The 20,699-nt window shown below is 37.2% G+C and overlaps 1 protein-coding gene across 8 annotated transcripts in view; it reads left to right on the top strand.

Annotated features, from left to right (window-relative positions):
* Positions 1-20,699, top strand: part of LRRC4C (leucine rich repeat containing 4C) — a 1,196,081-nt gene that overhangs the window by 361,701 nt on the left and 813,681 nt on the right. Inside the window, exon 1 of one of the 8 annotated variants that reach the window (XM_032413928.1) lies at positions 11,702-14,790. The exons of the other annotated variants lie outside the window; for them this stretch is intronic. The gene's annotated coding sequence lies outside the window, so the exon portion shown is untranslated. Of the gene's footprint in view, positions 1-11,701; positions 14,791-20,699 lie in introns of those variants that run through there. 8 annotated transcript variants of the gene reach the window in all.

Here is a 20,699-nt window from a genome sequence, read left to right as displayed (position 1 = left end):
ATTAGGTCTACCCCTGCCTACCTATATGAGTTTTGGACAAATCTCTTAATTATCCTCTCCTTCCTGTGAAAGATGAATGGGCAAATGATTGAAGCACAGAGATTTTCAGAGTTTGATTGAGATGAAGTAGTTTTGCAGAACTGGTATTACATATTCCAGAGGCGCTTAGATGAATAAATGATAATCACTGTTATCAAAAAATTACCTCTATGGTTGTGTATATACTTCATGGGAACATAATATCACTACTAATAACTGTTTATCCAGCCACATACCGGATTCTAGAAACTGATGAAATACTTTCTATACATGAGGAACTCTTATGTGCATCAAAGATTTCAGAGAAATCCAGTCACGCTGTGACTTATCTTTCTCTATTCTAGAATTAAAAGAACATCTTTGAAGTTATTTTCATGTTAATAAAAAATGCATTTCGTCATTGCAAGCATGTGCCATGAGGCATCTCAATAAGCATCATTTCGATCTGTTCTGATCCACTGCTGTCCTAATTATCGGTCTGGCTGTCAGCATGTTCAATAATTTTATAGTTAGACTAAACAGCAAGATGTTGTACTGTCTGAGCTATGCATAAAAACCCCAGACAGTGCACTTGGCTACAAACTTGGGGAGTAATTCAGCATTGTCAAAATGAATGAATTACAGGCAACTGCATTGTTCTCGTCTGCTTTCAACTGTTACCCACCCAACCCCCATGAATCCCAGAGCTCACTGGCTTAAGAGAATGGCCAAGATTACTGTCTCTGATTCAAAGAAGCCACACCATCAATTAGCCCAGATGAGATGAGGATCATTCACTCTATACATATTTGTGGAGTGTTGACTACAATGAGTAGTGCCATTTTCAGCCCTTTCAATGTGTGGCGGTGATTGAGTATTCCTGGCACAAAGCACTGACCGGGCATTGTGGAGAATTAATAGAGAATAAATAAGAGTAACTGGGGGTGGAAAGCTTACTCTCTCATAGGATGCTTTATTCTTGAATACCTCATGCCATTAGAGTAACAGAACAGTCTTTGAGTGAGCTCAGAAATATACACATAATACATATCATTTAGTGTGTGCATATGATAAATGTGTCTATAAATAGACATGTGTATATCTGTGTTAAATGTGTGTGTGAAAATATATATTCACACACATTATGTGTATATATACATATACACATATCATACAAATATGTGCTTTTGAAAAGATCTTCGTCAAAGTTAGGTTGAACCATACAAAAATGGCAATATCCACACATTTCTGATATTGCAAATATTTTTAAGATTTAACCTAACAGTAAGCACATTTTCTTTGTAGAAAAAGAGAAAATAATTGAAAGAATTGAACATGGAGACAGTATTTAAGATCCCACCATGCAGAGGCTTTTATTTTAATTATACTTGCATAATTTGTCCTAGTCTTTATTCTATGCATTTAATGCGGCTGTGATAATACTTGATAGGCAACATTTTATCCCACTTATTTATTACTCCTTGATTCAAACTCTGGCTCTTTTCCAACTTGTGTACATTACTAAGTTCATCTGTAGAATAAGGCTAATGGGTGAATCTAACACAGGACATTTATGGGACTTAAAAGAGATAATCCCTGGAAAGTGCTTAGGACATGCCTGGAGCCAGGTTAGGGTTTAAAAAGAGAGTTAACTACTAGTAATAAAGACTAGCCATTGTAATGGCTACATGAGATCTCATTATATGAATGTTTCTGTTTTTTACATTCTTATTGTAGGGCATTTAGATTTTTTCCTAAGTTTCGCTCAGAGAGTAGCCAACACACTTTGTCATTTATTGGGAATGGTGTAAGACCTGTTCTGTATTGTCTGTAAAGGAGATATAGCTTGTGGGGATGTCTCTAAGGCATTCCACTTCTCATTCCAAAAGAATGGGAAGAATAAGAGTTTTAGTATTAGAAATTCCTAGATTCAAATTCTATCTGCCCTTCTCTTGCTTGGCATCATTAGGAAAATCCTTTAACCCTGGCTCGGTTTGGTGTTGGTAGTTAACCCATGACACGGGTGATTCTCCTTATTAATGCCAGAGGGGCATCCTTAGGCGGCCGTGTCTTCCATTTAGGGGTAATGGAACATCGATAGGACTAAACCACACCTACTGCCCATATACTAATACTATTAGTTCTCCTGATCTGGAAGATTGACCAGTGTGCCATCTCAATTTTCATGAATAGCTGGTCACCCATGGTTTATTCTTTCTTGTGCTACAATATTAGTGATTAACATGTTTACCACTAAATGGCAGGTATCCAGGGCAGAGTGACTGCTGTGGTCAGTGGTAGAGAAGTTTAGTTGGTTAAACTTGTACGGTCCTGTCAGAGATGTGACATTCCTCAGTTACAGTTGACAAGTGTCAAGGGTCTAGACTTTTTGAGGCTAAAAATATGTTTGTGTGTTTATAATTTAAGAAAGCAGTGCATGTTCATTATAAAGAAATTAGAAAGAGGTAAGCAATAATAAAAAAGCAATACAATAGAACACATAATTCCCTACCCCAGACATGAACACTGCAAGATGTATACACCTTGGTGTATAATTCCTCCAGATGCAATTCCTCTCTCCCTCCCTCTTTCTCTCCCTCCTCCTTCCCCACTCTTCCCTATCTTCCCCTCATTCCCTCTCTCCCTCTTTCATATCATGCATACTTTTTGTATTTATATGTCTCACTATATAACCCGTATTATGCATATTCTTCTTACACTGGATTCTGACTTAACAATAAACTGCAGATATCTTCCCAAACCAGTTAGCCTACAATTGCAGTATCATTTTTTAAAAAGATTTTATTTATTTATTTGACAGAAAGAGAGTGCATGAGTAGGCAGAGTGGTAGACAGAGGGAGAGGGAGAAGCAGGGAGCCTGATGCGGGGCTCCATCCCAGGACCCTGGGATCATGACCTGAGCTGAAGGCAGACGCTTAACTGACTGAGCCACCCAGGCACCCCACAGTATCATTTTTAATAGTTAAATACTAGTCCCTTAAATAAAGGTAGCAGAAAAGCTTCTATTGTTGGACATTTAGCCTGTCCATGAAAACTTTTTTGGCAGGAATAGAATAATCCATTCTTCTTATTAAATTTTGTGTCCAATCATCTTACTAATTGCAAATATTTGTATCTTCTAGCATAGTACTTATATTTCTAGGGATCACTTATAAATGCATAGTTTATTGCATAATTCTTCATATTTCTAAAAATTAGAAATATATAATTTCTTTCAATATCCTCGGTGACTTTGACAGAACATCTGTTGGTGGATGGATAAGGCATTGTAGTTTACAAGAAATAGCTAAAAATCTATGACTCAAACTTGTTATGTGTCAGGTGTACACTTAGGGATATTAGATGCTGTATTACGAAAAGGAACATTGAATCTACTGACTCCATGCCAGGCTTCTTTGTAAAAATACACCAATATTTTTAAATCATTATAGATTTCACAATCTGAACTGCACTTATGTTTGAATAGAAGATTACTTGAGCAACGATCCTCTGAAAACTGGCCTTTGCATTACCTGGGATTAATGGTCAGTTCCTCAGTTAATGTCCTGAGTTTTCTGGACCAAGTCAAAAGTCATCTGTACTCCTACTCACCAGTCATTAACTGGAGTAATGATGGATTTTGTGGAAGCTTCATTGCTGCCATGACAATAATTGGCACTTTTAAGAGCCATCTTGCTTGCTTGATTTTTCTTGATTGTTTACTTTTGGCTACTGACCAAGTGGCCATTTGGAGGAATTACTTGTTTTTAGCTCCATAATTACCAAAATGCCATTTATTAGAATATAAACCTACAAACCCATATATTTAAATTCTTGTGTATAGCAACGTGAACAAGAAACCATGTAAAATCTATACTAACTGGATCTAGGCTGTAGTTTATTCCTTATCTCTACAGATTCCAAGGCTATTTTCAGCAATGGTATTAAATCCTAACAGAAATGTGAGATTTCATGTTCAGCATATAGATTCTTGTACAAGAGGGGGTCGTATAACTACTTTCAAAGATGTATGTGTGTGTGAGATTGTTTTTTGTAGGTAGCCAGATTGTAACAATTAGCTCAGGAATAACATGAATCTTTAAAAGAGTTTCCTGTATTTTCATTATTTAAAAACCAAAAGAGATAAAAAGAAGTTGGTTTCTTACCTAGACTCTTGTGCTAATCAAACCCTCAAACAAATGCTCAGTGGTATTGAGATGGTCTCCATTTGCCAGATAGTGTCTTTCAGGACTGAACAGTAGTTACAGTTGTTTTTTCTTATATCTCATTTTTTTTTTTTTAAATATTTTATTTATTTATTTGAGACAGAGAGAATGAGAGAGACAAAGCACATGAGAGGGGGGAGGGTCAGAGGGAGAAGCAGGCTCCCTGCCGAGCAGGGAGCCCGATGCGGGACTCGATCCAGGGACTCCAGGATCATGACCTGAGCCGAAGGCAGTCGCTTAACCAACTGAGCCACCCAGGCGCCCATGTTTTTTCTTATATCTCATTTTCCTCTGGCCTATTTAAATTATTACTGTTTTTTAGACTTTGGGGAAAATAAGGAATAAATTACCTGTGCCCTCTTCAAAGTTACTGTTTAATTTTTTTTTTTTTTTCTTTTCCTCCTCAAATTATCAACTTGGTTATGGAGCGTGGTTCTTGAGCCAAATTTTCTTTTCTTTCTTTTTTTTTTTTAATTCCAGTATAGTTAACACACAGTGTTATATTACTTTCAGGTGTACAATATAGTGATTTAACAATTCCATACATTACCCAGTTGAGCCAAATTTTAAATCTGAAGACAATCTTAATGCCTCAACCTCCTATAAACTCTTCACCCTCCTGAAGAGGTCACCTGGTGATTACTTATGAGGAAATTCGTTTCAGTAATAGGTGTTGTCTGTGACTATGGAGGAGGCCAATGGTAATTACCATTCTTTATTGACGGCGTAATAAAAGTCAAAACACCATATTAAGCATTTTACATACGCTCTCCTTTAATTTTTACCAAAAAACCCCACAAGAAATAGGCATTATTTCTCTGTTTTTAGATGAAGAAAAATCAGAATTATTTAACAATTTGCTTTAGACTCAGACCTGACTCAACTCATTGCTTTGATATTTACTTGCTGGGTGAGCTTAGTCAAATTACTTCTTTGGTTCTCTATTTATTTTTTATTGACAAAAAATAGAATATATATCACATAGGGTTCCTGTAGAGATGAAAATAAATAATATTTCTAAGGCACATATAACAATGAATAAGTAGTTATTATTCTTATTCCAAATCATGCAACTAGTTAGTTTATGGGAATGGGCTGCAAATGAAAATTCATTTTTTTCAGAGAACTCATTAATTCATCATGGAAGCTGTATAAAGAAAAAATTAAGCATAGTGCACTATGAGTATTCAGGAACATAATAAGATGTATAAAGGCATGGCAATTTAAATTCATGGAGATTTTCAATAATTGATGAAGTAAATGTAATTATAATCAGATTATGGGGGCAATGAAGGTAAATTCAGTATATAAATAATTGTTTCTTTAGATGGTCTTCTGCTTCTTATGTGATCAACTTTTTCCTTTTAGATAATGGAATGATGTCTCTCAATTTCTTGGTTTTGCTAGGCACGCCTAACACAGTCCTGGGACATTAAGTGGTCATTAAATAATTATGATCAAGGGCTTTTAAAGGTATCTCTCTAAAAAAAATAGAAGTGTCTCTCTAGACCACAGAACTCCTGTGTGCAGAGAAGAGTTAATAGAATTGAGAACTACTATCCTCAGAAAGTCTTACTTGTGAAGTTAACCCTTCCCTGGCACCTAAACTTAGATTTCAGGAGAATTTCCACCATTCTCAGAATTGTGAAGAGTGTGTCACTCTGCCTAAACTGTTTGTACAAATAATGTGGTTTATGCCAAATACCTGCTTTCTTTCTGAGAGTCGGGAATTTTAGTATATGCCAGGCAGAGAGAGGGTGCCTAAGTGATCAGCCCCCAATAAAAACCCTGGGCACTGAGGCTGTGATGAGCTTCCCTGTTAGATAGCAATTCACAAGCATTGTCAGAATTTATTGCTAGAGGATTGAAGCACATATATTGTACAGATCCACTAGAAGAGGATGCTTGGAAGTTGTCCCCCATTCCCCTTGGACTTGGTCCCATGTGTCTTTTCCCTTTGCTGATTTTGCTTTGTACCCTTTCCCTGTAATAAATTATAACCATGAGTATGACTATATGCTGAGTCCCATAAGTCCTCCTAGCAAATCATCAGACGTAAGGATGGTCTTAGGGATCCCCAAAACACCTTGGTTCAGGGATCACCACACTTTCCAAACATGCCACCCCCCCCCCCCACACACACACGCACACATCCAGAAGCTCTAGGCAGTAAATTTGGCATGCAATGCCAGGGCATTAAAAAGGAGGATAGGAGTGGAGTGGGTGGGGTGAAGTGGAGTGGGGTGTGTGATAGAAAAGCCACTGAACATAAGTTATGAGATAGAGAAGATAAATGGAGATACAAGAAAGGAGAAGGTTATAAGTGCCTTTGAATGATTAAATAATTATCTCTTCTCCCTCTAATCTGTTTCAGGGCCAATTGAGAAATAAGGCAAAGGCAGAATGTAGAAGCCAGATTACCATCTTTATGACTTACAAAGTCTGTGTTTTATGTTATAAAGGCATAATTATTGAAGTCCCAATGGGTTTGCTATTAGAATTAGACAAATTTACCTATCACATAAGATTATTTATGGCTTGTTCTGTCACCTCCTTCAGTTACTCTTATTGAACTCCTTACTAACACAAGGGAACACCGGTAATTGAGAAGCATTATCACTTAACATTGGAGGAGATGGCAAATGGAAGGACCAATAATTACTTCAAATGCTGTCCAATTACTAAGCAAGATAAAAGAGAGGTGGAGTTCAATAGTGTGGAAAATCAATGCTAGGAATTCACAACTGGTATGTGAGGGAACATACGTAGTCTCAAAATAAGTTGTTTCACAAGCTCCGAGACACTTTCAATCAGAAGTCGGAAATTTAGTCAGTTTAGAGACAAATCTGTTAGCAAACCAGAATGTTGAAGAAAGAGGCAAGGATTTTGGTATAGGTGGACCATATGGATGTCTGAAATATCCTTAGTATTTTGAAGTATTTCTACTATAGCACTAGTGAGGGTCAAGTTTGAGCTGTTGCACTAGAAATTCCAAGTAACAATGACTTAAAACAGAAGTCTGTTTTTGATCTCACATAGTGGTTTAGGCCAGGCCGGGTTGGATCCGTGATGTTAGAAACCCAGGTTCTCCCTAACTTGTTCCATCTTTTCCTAGGATATTGCCATCCACACATGGTTGGAGATGGCTTATCGCTTCACACAGATTCCTGCCAGCAGGAAAGACGTATAAATCCCTTCAATTTAAGAATATTGCCTGAAAACTGCACCTTAATTTTTCTCACATCACATTGTGATCTTAGATTCATGACCATACACATCACATCATGATCTTAGCTGAAAAGATAGGCCGAGGTGTGTGTGTGTGTGTGTGTGTGTGTGTGTGTGTGTGTTTTCAGGAAGCCATCTATTCCGCTTTAGAAAAAAAATTGGGGTTTCATTACTATAGAAAGAAAGAATTATTATTGGAGACCACCCAGCATTTAGTTACACACCCAGCCCTTTGTCCATCTATCTGGATTCACCAATTGATCCCTTTACCATTCTAATGCACTTACCCACTTCTCTAATAAAAAATCCCCAACTCTCATCCAGAATATCTGATTTTATACAGCTCTCTTCATATTCCTGGATGTGACTGAGATTTTGGCTATGAGGTTTATAAGGCAGGAGGGAGACCTCAGTCCCACCGAGCGATCAGTGGCTCTGTAGGCGTAGAGGATTCATGTTGTGGATGCAGGCGGCAGCAGGTCCACATTTGCAGCTGCAGTTTGCTGAATTACGGCAGCTTCCCCGGCTGTGGCTGTTGGAGGACTGTGGGATCTTCTCAACATCAGCGGCATCCAATGGTAGCGGTGATGGTGTGGTTCGGGAGCCAGCAGCTGTACTAGGAACTTCCCAATTTCACAAGCAGCATCTTGATGATTAGGGATTCAGAAGCTTCTTAAAGTCGAGATGCTGTGTTCTAGTTTTAGGAATAATTTCTTAAAGCATAAGCGGGCCTCTTTTTTGCACCTTTCCAATGATCCCATAAGACATTTATCACCCTGTAATTATTTCTGCTTAAACTGGCTAGTGTGAATTCTGTTCTTGGCAACTGAACCCTTCGGGCAACTTGGTAGAGCTGTCTTATAAATAAGTCATTTTACTTATCTGTTCATTGATGCGAGCAAAAGATCAAGTGCCCCCCAAGCAACTTATAGCCTCAGAATAGATAGCTAATATTTATTGACAGTTTTCCATGTGTCAGGCACCTGAGAGTTTTTCTAACACTATGATATTTAATGTCAGTAATCACTTATGTATTAGGAATTACTCTCCTTGTTCTGTAATGAGAAAACTGAATTTTAGAGGAGTTAAGCAACTCCTCGGATTTAAAAAAAAAAAAACTTACAGTTCAGACAGCATTTGAAATCAGATGATCTGGTGTGACAGTTAAAGCACTAGGGAGACATTTAGTAAAGTGATCAGTAAACATTGACTAAATTAATTGACATCCTGATAAAGGTGAAGTAGACGGACACACAAGGTATTAAGATGAGGTACAAACATTGAGCATGTTGATGGGTGCCATTGAACATGCTAGGCTTGGGGGGGTGGGAGAGGGGCACTAGCTGAATCACATTTGCATTAAAAAAAAATCATTCTGAGTGCTGGGTAGAACATGGTTCGAAGCATGAGCATGTCTCGATGGTCAGAGACCAGTTAGGTGGATATTACATGAGTGAAACGGGAACGGCCACAGCGTCAGCCTTTGCAGTGGTGGTAGGAAGGGAAAGAAATGCAAAAATGTGACTGACATTTGAGAGGAAGATTCAAGAAACAGTGATGATCAATTAAATATCGGAAGTGAGAGGAGGGAACTAGGGGAGAGTAATACCCAGTTTTCTGCTGGAGAAAGTAGTTTGATATTGATGCCATTTATTCCCTCTTCGTGGACTACAGTTCAGAGATACATCCTCTGGATCCAGGAATGACTCCTAGATAAAGGAGGAGAATTGCACTAGGAATTTAGATATCCCTGCCTTAAAAACAGAATGTTACATTTTTTTTTTTTTCTGATCAAACAGTATTGGTGAATTCCATAGTATTGATCAAAAAAGACTGATCTCTATTCCCCTGGAGACTCACTAATCTTGTTTGGCCTTTTCCACACATCACCAATGATGAGCATTTAAGAATAATCCTTTTTTTTTTTTTTTAAAGTTTTAATAACACCTTATGAAGTTGCTCTTTCAGGGAGGGAATGGAATTTGCAACAGTAGCTTTGAACTGCTTTGAAGTGTATTCTTTTTGTCTTAATAATAGATTCTGAACCACAGATAAAGTCAACAGGTCATTAAGAAAGCACACAGGAAAAAAAAATAAACTCCTTTCAGGATATGTAACTGTTCTTATCACTAGTTAAACTAAATATTTTAGATCACTAATAAGCCAATTAAAATAAAGCTGACTTTTTTATAATTTAAACTGAGGTAGCATACTATATGAACTGTGGCCTGAAATTTTTAAAAATTAAAGTTCTGAAAAACTCATATAGCAATAGTCAACAACATTTTCTCACTAATAAGTCCCATGGCTTGCAAGTATTTGTTTTTTAGAAGAACTGCTTTTATTAGGTAGGAATAGCTTAATTTTACTGTTCTTTTACCAAATAACACATTAGTGTCCAACAGAATGTTAATGAACACAATGGTATTTTATTAGCACACTACTAATATAATTTCAGCCAAATGAAATAGTTTTGATATTTTACTTAAAGAATGCAAACTTATTTTTATTATGGATCTATTGTTCTTTATTTTTTATTTATTTATTTATTTTTAAAGATTTTATTTATTTATTTGACAGAGAGAGACACAGTGAGAGAGGGAACACAAGCAGGGGGAGTGGGAGAGGGAGAAGCAGGCTTCCCGCTGAGCAGGGAGCCCGATGCGGGGCTCGATCCCAGGACCCTGGGATCATGACCTGAGCTGAAGGCAGATGCTTAACGACTGAGCCACCCAGGCACCCAGATCTATTGTTCTTGAAAATACAGGAAATCAGGGGTACTTGGGTGGCTTAGTTAAATGTCTGGCTCTTGGTGATCTCAGCTCAAGTCTTGATCTCAGGATCCTGAGTTCAAGCCCTACTTTGGGCTCCACCCTGGGCGTAGAGCCTACTTAAAAAAAAAAAAAAAGAATACTGAAAATCAGGCATAAGGCCTTAGTGTGTGTGTGTGGTTCATTTTTATATATTGAACAGTAAAATCGAAATATTGTTTTACTCTTTTAATGGGAAATTTGGGATTTGATATACAAAGATTCAGAAACTGTTGATTTGGAAGAGAATGAGTCTTTTAGTTTAAAAAGCAGAGAAACGTTTTAATTTAGAAAGTAGAGGAAAAAAAAGAATGGTGTGTTTACATTTTGTTTGGTGTGTCTTAAAATCTCTCTCCTGAAAGAAAGGAACCCCTTCCTCCGAGGTTGACAATAATGAGACAGGAACTCGGCTTTGCACTGAGGTTGCCAGTTGTCTAAATATTCTTCTCCAAGGGCTTGTCTGCACACCTCCATGTCTGTTACCGGTCTGTCCAAAAGTCAAGGGGTAGGGCCTAGAATTACCATCTCTTAAGCCCACGTTTTGCTAATCATCATTGAGTTCCATAGGGAGGTGATCCTTGCTCTCCTGGAAACATTTCCCAACATTTAGAGCCTCAGCTAACTCCAATACCTGAAGCATAATAGGAATGGCTGTGAGTAATAATGGCTCTTCTGCATTAGGAATACTGGTGAGCACATTGCAAGGCACTGTTTGATTTGATTCTCCTAAAAGCACTGTGTGTCATATTATTACCCACATTTCATAGATAGCTTAGAGAGGTTAAGTAACTTTCCCAGAAACACGCATCTAGTAGAAGGTAGAGCCAGAATTTGGATCTAAATCTCTGAATATAAGGCTCTTAAATAATATGCAACCTTTCTGCTTTATAGCTTCCTTTTTCTTAACTGGATAGTCACACCTCTGGTAATTGACAGCTACTACTCACATTTCCGAGGGTTTTTTAAAATTATTATTTTATTTTATTTTATTTTATTTTTTGATGTAGTGTTCTATGATTCATTGTTTGCGCATAACACCCAGTGCTCCATTCAGTACGTGCCCTATTTAATACCCATCACCAGGCTAACCCATCCCCCCACCCCCCTCCCCTCTAGAACCCTCAGTTTGTTTCTCAGAGTCCATAGTCTCTCATGGTTCATTTCCCCCTCTGATTTCTCCCCCTTCATTTTTCCCTTCCTACTATCTTCTTCTTCTTCTTCTTCTTTTTTTTTTAAACATATAATGCATTATTTGTTTCAGAGGTACAGGTCTGTGATTTCCGAGTTTTTTTAGAGGCAACTCAAATTTCTGACATTTTAGGATCTTGAAATTTCACTTGGGTCTCCTCCGAAAAAAATTATAAATATATATATATGTTTATATATATATTTCAGGTCCTCTTGCTTCTCTGAACTTCAGAGTTGCTACTGTTTTATGTGTGTGTGTGTGTATGTGTGTGTGTGTCTTTAAGATTTGGACTTTGAGATGGTTTGCTCTTGAATTAAAAATAAAGTGTGTGTGTTTCTATGTGTTCATATATATAAATATGTGATTAGCACCCTCCAGTTCTCCGTGGTTCTATAAAGGAATTATTCCTTTCAAAAGCCATTGAGAAAATGATGATTCAGCATTACTCCTTAACTGGTTTCTATAAAACACTTCCCCAAGGCTGACAGTTTCTTTCAGGTAATTCGTTCACAATGGCTATTAGAAATTACAAATTATTTACAACTTTGCATTCATTTATGGTTAAGGGGATTATGATACATTTATTTCCAACTCTGTGTTTAAATACATATTTTAGAAAGACACATTAACTTTGAAATACCTTTTCTGTATTCAGGTTCCAATATTTCAGCGGTCTTGTTGTGAATCTATTGAAAGTTTTTGTTGTTGTTTTTGGTTCTGTTTGTTTTAAAATGAAATCACTCAGGCCACATTCTCTTTAATAATTTAGGATAAGACAATACTGGCTGTGATGACTTTGGGTTTTCTGGAAGGTGACTTCATCTTACTCTATCCCTAGACTCATAAATTCTACTTCAGGCAAATTTTAAGAACAAAAGAATATGGAATCATAGATTTAAGAAATGATGTTTAAATAACCTCTAAACAAAATGAACACAAAGATGGGAGGAGTGACTTTCAGGGCAACAATACCATTGGCAAACTTGGGTATAGAATCCTACTCCTTAAAGTCTGGTGAAATTCCTACTAAATAAATTGTTCTCAATATTTTGTGAACTCTGTGTGCTCAGAGTTATGGTGAAAATCTTGTGACTCATACACCACCAAATATCATGTATAGACAGACTAAATAATATCCTGCACATAAATACATTGCTGCTTCTTAAATGCTTGTAGAACATGTTATTTATTTAAAATTTCAAAATGTTACTAAGTTAATACTATATTTTATATAAAGTAAGACACCATCAATCTAAGATGCACTATTACTTTTTGTACCTCTGGGAAAAGAAAATGCTGATTATAATTTTATGACACCGTTGATGGGAAGATGCTTACTAATTTTAGAGATGTGGTGAAAAATAACATCATCTTAAAAAAAGATAAAATATAACAGTACTGTTTTGTCTATGAATACAATACATGTTAGGATGTCCCATAGTCTATATTTTATACCAAAGACTTGGAACTACTGGGTCACTTCCTACTGTATTGATTGACAAGACTTACCTTTCTGGTTGTGAAAAGCTGATCTCATGCACTGTGGTGAAGATTATCTGAGCAAGTGCATATAAAGCTTTTAGAAGAACGCATGGAATACAGCAAGCACTCTGTCAACATTAACTCTTACTGTTGAACCCACCACCACCATTACGTTCATTAGGGGCAGAACGCTTTCCAGATACTTCTCCTACTTCTACTTCAGGGGTGATATGCTTGTTTAAAAAAAGGCAAAGACTAGTTATGGAATCTATATTTTTTTCAAAAGTCCCAAGGTGATTGGCTTGAGCAGCTGAGTAGGAGACCCCAGGATGAAGATGATGTGACATTTACTTTTTTCCCGGTCCAAATATTTATCAATGCTCAAGAGGAGTTGAAAATTAAGAATGTATTTGTAATTCTCATTCTTGAGCATTGGATAGATACCTTGATTTACCTTTGTGCATATGGAAATACCCAACTCTTGAGCTTCACTATGTTGAAAATTAAAAGAAAAGTGTCACTACTAGACTTGCAAGCTAAAGTCTGGGTGGTATACACGAAAATAAAATGCCTGAGTTGATCTTTGCTAATGTCAGGACTTTGTCATCTAACTACTATTCACAGTATGCTAAGCATTTTGACGTGGAATTCTAAATAAGCTTTAAAAAAATTAGGTTTCAATTACTTAAATAAGGATTAAAGCAAAGGATTAGTTTGTTTTGATTTTTTAAGCTAGAAGTAAATTAGAAAAAGACTTGATTTTGGATTGTGGAACATTTAGGTAGAAGGAGGCTAGAAGTATCAATAGCAGAAATAAAACAGTGATATTAAGCATGTATATTTGCCAGGCAATGTGTTTAACACTAATATAAGAGAGGATTTTTAATCCTCCCAACAACTTTAAGAGGCAGCAACTATTTGTGTCTTTAAAATACAGTCAAGGACACAGGCTCAGAGAGATTAAGTAATTTGCCTGAGATCACATAGCTAGTAATAAGAAGAGCCAGGTTTGAAACCAGACCACTTTGACTCCAAAGTTCCCTTTCTTAATCCCTACACCAGATGGTGTGTGTTTTTAGTTCACACTTAGAAGGGGTTAATTCTCTCTTTGCTGTTACTGGTTCCACTGTTTCTTTTCTTGGTAAGATCCCTTGATAATGTTCTTTCCCTGGCAACCCACGGAATCCCTATAGGCATGAGCTCACATCAAGCCCTATATTTTCCTTTGGAAAATGTTATTCAACACATATCAATTAATATGTGAGTTACTGCGTTGCATACTTGAGAGGTTTGCACAAAGAAAATGTGAGCACATAATTCAGTAGTTTACAATTTTGCAAACATCAAAAGCACATGAGAAAATGGAGTCATGCAAATTTAGATATTCTCTACAGATTGAATGAAAGTACATATTTTATTCTCTTACATTTTTCCCCTGGCATACATCATACTGTTCCAAAGTTGGATCATCTATAATCTCTCTTGCCATCTTGTCTCAATAGGCAAGTAGGAAAAATATGGCTATTATCTCTGCTTTAGTATGGCCTGTCCAAATTCTGGTACCCTGGGGGGGGTCTCCAATGTCCGTATTGTCCAATGCTTTGGAACCTGATATTGTAATCATTCCTTATTAAGAAGTTATATATTGACTACCACCACCACCCCCAGACAAAAGTCCCATTTTGCCATCATGGTGGTCCTGGAATAAATTTGAAATATGATAAAGAATGCTTCTTATTTCACAGCTGCATCATTTTATTGACTCTGAGGATGCAGTAGGATTCTTTAGATGTGTGTGAATGGGAAACGCAGCTCTGGGCAGTCTGAGGAGTGTGGGTAAGTTAAGAAAGTCAGTGAAAGGTTTGTGATCTATGCTACATTTTTAATCACATTTCATCTATAAGCTTAGTTTTTTATAAGAAAGATGCTCATCACAATTCCCTTGATAAATAATTTCCCACTTACCTGCTAGTGGATATGTAAATTGCATTTGACAACGTTCTATAAAATATTTTTCTTCCTAATCTGCTTGCAATTATAGGTTGAACAGTGAAGTGACTAATACAATCAGGTAAATAGCACTTTGTGGGTTAGTTAGAATTTCTTTGTCAGATTTTGTCAAATCTTTAAGATTTTCTTCATAGACTGCTAAATAATTATTATATTTAAAATATTCTTAGGGCTATCTTTCTTTGTATCTTGCACAACTGGTGAAAAAAGTGCCCCAACATCAGTAGGCCAATGTGACTTTTCTCTCATGCATTGTTTGATTTTGATGTTCTGAGACACGAGGTGTGGGCATTTTGTATTTGAAAGGGAAAACATATAATTTAGCAGCCAAACCACTCATTGGTGAAAAGGGATTTTATCTTTTGTTCAAACATATTATCACTATAATAAGCACCTAACCTAGCTATTTTTTGAGACCTCTGGTTCAAGGAGAATATTTAATGGGAGAAGGGGGTGGAGAAAATCAACAATAAGTCAAAGGGAAAGGAAAAAAAAATGACAAGAAACCATATCAGAATATGAAAACCAAAGAAGAAAGAGCAAAACAGTAACACAAAGGATAAACAGGGAAGAGATATATAAAGCAGCAGGTAAGAGCACAAACTTTGGAGCAGACCCACCTGCATTGAATTGCTTGCTATGTCACTGGCTAGTTACGTGAACTTGGACAAATTATTTCATTTTATTTTCCTCATTGTGACAATGATAGTGATAATCCCTGTTTGTTTTTCATGTCATTGTGAGAATTCAGTGGTGTTTTATAAATAACACAGCTCAATGATTGGCACAAAGTCACTACTCAATCAATTAGGAACTTTCGGTAAGATTTAACTCTCTCTAGGAAAGGAAGAGCATGAGAGTTACAGCCATACTGGGAGTGGTAGGTGGGCAGGCATTGCTGTCTCTGATATACAGGGTCAGCTATACCAAGTGCTTCTAACCCCCGAACCAGTCTCTAACTTTGTGGTAATGTTGTTCCAACTGCATATTTGGAAACCAACCGAGAGAACGGTCTGACCCACTGGTCCATCCGTCTGTACCTTGCCTCTGAGATGAGTCTCCGTCAGAGCTGCTTCTACTATATGTATTTATCTGAGCTCATGCAGCTTTGTGGCATTTCATTCTTCATGGACTCGCTGGGAGCTGATTTAAGGTGCACACATCAATCAGAGCCTAATCAAGCTCAAAGCCAGCAGCTTCTCAGGGGATGAGCCAAGCGACCGTTGAGACCAGTTCAATCAAGGTGGCCCTTGGGTTCAGAGGCTCCCACCTGAAATAAATCTGGAGAGTGCCTTTTAAATTCAATGAACACTGATGAAACAGCTGCCCATAGGGAGACCCTGACTGTACAGAATAAATACATCTCTCCCAGAGCAGACATAAATAACACCCTTTGGTTTTTATGCATAATTAACACTGAGTAGTAACTAGTAGCTTGTCTGAATTATAATGACACATTCTCTGGTTACTTTTGTGTGCCTTAGCTTCAGAATAAATAGTGTAAAATTATGAACCTATATACTATGGTGTGCGTGTGTGTGTGTGAAAACACACTTTGTTTATTGCTTTATTTTATTCTCCGTAGGCCTATTAAGTGCAACGTTATTTCTTTGAAAAACATTGAGAATCACAATGGTTTAAAACCCTTTGGCACTTATTATTTTAAGCCGAGGTCTCCCTACAATAGTTAGATAATAAGATGAATTGAAACCAAGATTCTTCTTATCCTGTGGGATGTGCTGAAGAGAGGGCCAGAAGCTCAGTGGGCAGAAATGGTTCCTCAAACACACATGCCTTTTGAAGGCAGCAGATAATCCTGATGCTTGGATGTGGTGGTGTGAGGTGAAAAGGGCTGGGTGAAGAGTCTCTGCTGCATTCTTGTGGGACCTTTTCATTCAGGGCCTTCTTGTCTATGTAAAATAAAAACAATTATCTTTCATATTTCCATGGAGACGTTCATTGGCTCCATTAAAATAATGCAGTTTTAACTGCAGTCTGTTTCATATGGGATTCCTCACATGCATTCTGGTTCAGAGGGCACTTTCTTGCTTTTGTGTGACACATTTGAATTAATGATGCACTTTATGGCTAATTGCAACTTCCCACTTAAAAAACTTGATTGATAGATAAAGTAATTAAGAGGTAATAATGTATCTCTTCTTATGACTTTCCAAGTAAGCTCAGGGTCTGATGATTTGACCTCTAGTTTCATTTTAGGAGATGATTACTACCTTCAGGAATCCTCAGAAAATGCAATGGTGTCCAAGGCACGCAGAAGAGTATTCATTTATGGCTGCATAATAGACATTGTAAATAATGTGCTATTCAGATGAAACAATGCAGAGCTTCGGAAGTTATCACATTTTTGCTGAGGCAGGCAACTAAAATATAATTTTAGAAGTGTTTGGCCAGGAAAAAAAGGAGGCGATGAACAGGAATGCCTGTCAGGTGAAGTGTACCTCTAAATGCAAAGACATTTGTCCAATCCAAAGCTCAAATAAGAGCAGAGAATCAAGAAGTTCCTGCTTTAGCCTAATTAGTGATGATGATCATTTCCTAGAAATTTTGAGGGCAAGGTATTGTTGATAGAACGATGATGTTTGGGTTGACATTCCATGGTTGTAGCTGTGTCACCTTGGACTAATCACTTTACCCCTCTTCCCACTGTCTCTGCTTAGAAAAAGGGAGTAGATATAGCTATAATATATGTTCCTTAGGAAATTCTTTGGAAATGCTGTTTATAAATGCTTCAGAGTAACATTTACAGACATAAACTCATTTTTTTGTTTTTATATATTTTATATATTTATATTTAAACATATCATAGTTTAAAATCTTAGAATCATTTGACAGGGAAATACTTGAAAGTGAAAAAATATATTCATTTTTACATAAAGGTAATATATCACTTATAAGGGAATCATCAGCAATCAAACTTTTTTTTTTTGTTTTTTGTTTTTACTAACATTTAGCATCACTGTGTTGTCTTTATCATAAACTCACTTTTAAAGTTAACTTCTGGAATCTTTTTGGATGTAGTATTAACAAAACAGAAAGTTACAGTTACAAACTCTGGACACCAGAAGTCACCATGACTTCCATTATGAGTACCATTATGTGATGATGATGATGATGATGGTAATGATACTAGGTCAATACCTTGAAGAGAAATGGATACAAAGCCATTTGTGGATAGTGAGAACTGAGTGATCTTCCCAATATCTCTGGAGTGTTGGGGGGAGAGGTGGAAATTGCATTTTTCTAGTTACTTAGGTCTGAGCTCTCTGCTATGTTTTTTCACTGATAGAGAATAGCTCACTGATGGAGACATAGCATCTCTTTTCTGAACTTACAGATCCAGATATTGCAACATATCCTTTTGCCCTTGTATTCCATATAAACCATACACACACACACACACACACACACACACACACATATACACACACACAACCTTGTATTATATATATATATAAAACAAAATGCCAGATGTTTGTGAAGATTTTTTTTAAATCTATAGGCAAACACTTGAGTGATACAATTTAAAATTAAGTATTAAACATATCTATTCCTTCACACCTGCACCTTATATCTTCCTAAACTCTGAACTTTTGTGTTCATGACTAGCCACCCTCATCTTTGTATCTCTGGGAGATACTGCTCTTTTTTAGGAAATATACAATGGAGTCTCCTTGCAACTCCAAAACAACTTCTCCAACTGTATTATACAAAGCAATATGACCGTGTCCAGAAGCTGTGTTCAGTCTCAGTTAGAAGACTATGTCTACATAACCAAAATGTGGTAGGAGTAAATGAGTTGTGGGAGATAACTTATGGCCAAACATATGGGCCTTTTAGACCATGTAAAGATGTTGGGTTTTATTTCTAACAAGTTGAGGAACTGGTAGTGGGTTTTGAATAGGGAGAAAGAAGTGATCCCTAACATATATTTTAGAAATGTCACCTTGGATGACAAGTGGAGAATTAACTGTATGGGAGTAAAAATAGTGGGCGCAATAAAGTGAAGTAGGGGGTGACTGCATTCATGCAGACAAGATATAATGGTGGTTTGTACACATCTGTCTATTAGCAATAGAGGTGGTGAGAAGAAATCAGATTTTGGAGATACAGCCTGGATGTAGGATGCAGCCTGTAATATTGTTTACAGATTGTGGATAGTATGTGAAAGGAACAAAAAATAGCTTTTTCAAAGTTCTTTGTTTTGTTTTGTTTTTACTTCATCTGCTGGAAGGATGGAGTTGCCAATACCTCAAATGGGCGCTGTTGCAGAAAGACAAGTTGGAACAATGGGTTAAATAAAAGTTTGGTTTCAGACATACTGAGTTTCAGATGTATGTTAGATATTCCAGTAGACATGTTGAGTAAAAACTGAAAGATCAGAATTGGAAGCTTAGGCATTAGATTCAGACTGAAGATTGAATGTGGCAATCATAATAATATAGGTGCTATTTCCAGCCACAAGTTTGGAGAGAGGAGAGGAGATCCTCAAAACTATGCCCTAGGGCACTTCAGTGTTGAGAGAGCAGGACAAGAGGGTAGGAGGCTGGATGGAGCAGCAAGTGCACTGGGGAACCAGGAGAGACTGGTGTTCCTAAACCCAAGTCAAGAAAGTGATTCTAGAAGATAAGAATGACTTACTGATTCAGAAGTTGCTAAAAGGTTTGATAAGATGATGACCAAGATTTAACCATTGAGTTGGTAAACTAGTGTCCTTAACAAGAGCAAAATTTGTAGAATTGTAAGCTGAGAACCTGATTAGAGTGCATGTAAGGGAACCAAGGGCAGATGATGCATATAGAAAACTCTTTGGAGGATTTTGCTATATAGAGAGGAAAAAAGAATAGATGGTGACTGGAACAGAATGTGGAATTGTGAGAGATTTGAGATTTTTCACAATTTTGGGGGGATATTGATATGTTTGATGGAACGTATTATGTATTTTTAAAAAGATTTTATTTGTTTATTTATTTAGAAAGCACATGAGTGGGGAGGGAGAGGGGCAGAGGGAGAAGGAGATGGAGAATCTCAAAAAGGCTTCATGCTGAGCATGGAGCCCATCATGGGGCTCAATCTCAGGATCCTGAGATCATGACCCGAGCCAAAATCAAGAGTCAGGTGCTCAACCAACTGAGCCACCCAGGTGCCCCTGGAACATATAGCATATTGATGATGGTTCAGGAGAGACTGAAAATTTGATTTTGTAATTAAAAGGGACAGTTGCAGGAAAGGAGCCCTTAGGTGAGTAGGTAACGGTAGTACTTACTTCGCAGTTACGTCGTTTGTGTTACATGTAGGCAAGGTCAAAAAGAAAAAAGGGAGAGAGAATGAATGGCCCATCATAGAGGTTTAATAAAGCCTGGCTCTTACCATTATCATCTGAAAAGTTGCACATATCGTTTATTCACATTCTGGTAAATTTATTACAACAGCGTTTTCTTATTGGAAATTGAAGTTGTTGAAAATATGTTGAAAAAACTTCTGAGAGCCTTTGGCAATTGTCACTCTTACCTTCAATGCTGGTATCGATTCTCCTAAGGAGGAAATGAAAAGAGAACAGCCTGTAGCAAAGTGACTCTTGAGCCTGAACATCTCCTGCAAACCGGCTTCCCCATGGCTTCATTGAAAATTGATGGAGGTAGGAGACAGATCTGGAGCACTCAGCACCATTCTCTTCTCCAAGACCAGACTTGGATTTCCATGTCTATTGAAGCCCA

The sequence above is a fragment of the Phoca vitulina genome, unplaced genomic scaffold (assembly GCF_004348235.1).
Source record: "Phoca vitulina isolate PV1807 unplaced genomic scaffold, GSC_HSeal_1.0 scaffold16, whole genome shotgun sequence".
NCBI classification, from domain to species: domain Eukaryota; kingdom Metazoa; phylum Chordata; class Mammalia; order Carnivora; family Phocidae; genus Phoca; species Phoca vitulina.
The sequence above is the reverse complement of the archived record's forward strand: the minus strand, read 5'-3'. Positions and strand labels throughout refer to the sequence as shown.